This window comes from Cicer arietinum, chromosome 6 (genome assembly GCF_000331145.2).
Source record: "Cicer arietinum cultivar CDC Frontier isolate Library 1 chromosome 6, Cicar.CDCFrontier_v2.0, whole genome shotgun sequence".
Lineage (NCBI taxonomy): Eukaryota > Viridiplantae > Streptophyta > Magnoliopsida > Fabales > Fabaceae > Cicer > Cicer arietinum.
Window position 1 is genome coordinate 1011896 of NC_021165.2, and position 2658 is coordinate 1014553.

The window sequence follows — 2658 nt, forward strand, 5'->3', positions numbered from 1 at the left end:
TAAGGGAAATGAAACTGAGGAAAAGATTGAAATGTAAACAAGATTTCCACTTTCCAGCTTCTGAATATTCGTTCACTCTTAATAATGGATACTGTCATCAACTCAAGTATTAGTTCAACAACTTTGGAAGAAAAGGAATTCAGACAAAGGAGGGAGAAGAAAGACTGAATTCACAGGATTATACTTCTTTTTCACTCTCTTAGATAATAGATATATATACTTACTTCTTTAATCACTTTTCATTCATCAAGAAATGAGCAATTGTCTTTGGAGAGTTTTTCCAAATCTATAAAATGTTTTGTTGACATAGATTCTCCTTGGTGGATGCTCACATCACATACCCTCTGCTTGATAATTACTCTATGTTGGCCTCGTAACACATGCGTAGATACAATGGATTACACAAGTATAAGTTCCAAGCTGCTGTTGTATAAGAGTCCCATATCGCCGGTACAAAAACGCAACTGAGTAGGTGCCACATATAAAAACAAAACCAAGTCTAATATGCAATTCATACCTTTCTCGGCCTTTTGGCTAAGATCAAGTGTAGTATCTGTTCTTATCAGTTTAATATCTGATATGTGGTCCAATGGGCCACACGATATTAAATTACTTTTTTGAGGGGGAGAGGCCAATTCAGTAGCTTGCTACTGGGCTTCTCGTGGGTCGCCTATGCGTTGCACTACTGTATAGGCTGGCGCACCCCACCAATTAAAGTCCAATATTTTGGTTGTTTGAATTATAATTGTTAAACATCAATATGTTATATGTTTACATAATTGCACCACTGCCTTTTATAATTTTAACTTTTCGTTATTTTTAAATTTGAGGTTAAATTAGCTCTCTAACTTATTTAACATATTGTATATATTTTTTAAAATATTTAATAGAATGAATTATTATATGAATTAAGCGGTTTTGTACATACTCTACAAAATCAACTTTGTAATATCATATATATTTGATATCTATGTTTTTCAATTTTTTTTTTCTCTTCAATTTAATATCCTATACTTAGATATTACTATTGTTACAAATATATATTATTTATTTATGCACTATTTTAATAATTATTTTATGAATTATCAATACTTCAAAATTAAAAAATATTTAAACAATACTATGACGATAGTTAACATATTAATTTGCATGAATATATGATTTTTTATTATTATTATTATAAGGGTCGGGTCAATATAGCAGTGGATTGTCTTATATTACTATTTCTACACAATTTATGTTTTATATTTTGAACTATAAGATTATATAGAATTAATTGAACTTTTAAGTAACGAGATAATTTTTTGTTGAACTTAATCATTTAAACAATTATTCCATATCTAAAAAAAATTATAAATTTTTTATGAATAATGATGTTGTGTGAAATATTTATTCTAACTATTAATCCACGCATAAATTAATTATTTATCAAAAAACACATAATAGATGTAAAAATATTATGTGAGGTCAATTAATATATATTATAATATCATTTAATAATAATACATTGTGAATTAAATTTTATTTAAAATTCTATTCCATACAGCACATGGGCTCCTATTCTAACTAATTTAGTATAAGACTTCTATTTTAGATTTTTTTTTTGTCAAACATTTTCGTACTCCAAAGTCTTGTTAGTATAGTACCCAATATCTATTCATTTAATACCATATCATTTTAAAAATAAAATAAAAATTCACGTTTTGAGATAATTTTGCTTTTAGAATACCAGTACCCAATGAATCTTCAGGCTGCCAAAGAATCTACTTCAAAGAGACTTAATTATATTAGTAAGTAACAAAGTTGGTAACAAATAACTTAAAAATTCTAATGAAAAAAAAAAACACACACACACACATATAAGGACAACTATTTATATGATATCACTAACAATTAACCATTTCTTCTTCACTGTGCCAACTTCCTAGCCCATCCATTATTGGACTCTACAATTGCCCATCTCCATAGATAAAAACATGACCCATAAAACAGTATACTTGCATATGAAATTTCTATAAACAAAAGATAGATAAAAATATAATATTTCCTGCCCAAAAATACTTCTTCAAAATAAGTTGTCTTGAGTTTTTTCATCCAAATTAAGAAAAATCATAAATAAATATTGTAACTTTAAAAACTTATTTTTCATTAACTATTGAAATTGATTATTAATAATTATCATAATATAATAGAATATAATAACTTGAAAGTGGTACAGTCTATCCATAAAAGAAAGTGATGCAATCAGAATTAGAGAAAAAAACAATTATACAACATTAGAAAAACAATGGAGGTGGTATATGTTTATGCCCAACAAAGGAGCTTTTGCATGCATGATGGTGTTTCTAATGTCATTAAGCTTAGATGTTCACCTCCAATATAATACGTTGATAGTTAAGCGGTTCATCTTAATCTAATTCATTATAAAATAATAATTCCTCTCTTGAGTTGATTTCTAAAACATATATAAAGGCAATATCTTATTTTAGTGCCCCCTAATTTCTTTCCATTTTTATCCTTTAAAACTACCCAATTGTTTGGAAAAAAAAATTAACTTCTCCTCTGCAAAAGAAAGAGTTACAATCACCAAAAAGAGAACTAAATAGTATAAATCAAAAAACATGATGAGAAAAAGAAAAAACAGAATACATACACACA

General features: G+C 27.1%; 1 non-coding gene across 1 annotated transcript; it reads left to right on the top strand.

The window, feature by feature from the left end:
- The first annotated feature begins 513 nt into the window (after nucleotides 1-513).
- On the top strand, nucleotides 514-708 carry LOC113787355 (U2 spliceosomal RNA). The gene has a single exon (XR_003473863.1). It is a non-coding gene; the product is annotated as a U2 spliceosomal RNA (small nuclear RNA).
- Nucleotides 709-2658: the final 1950 nt, after the last annotated feature.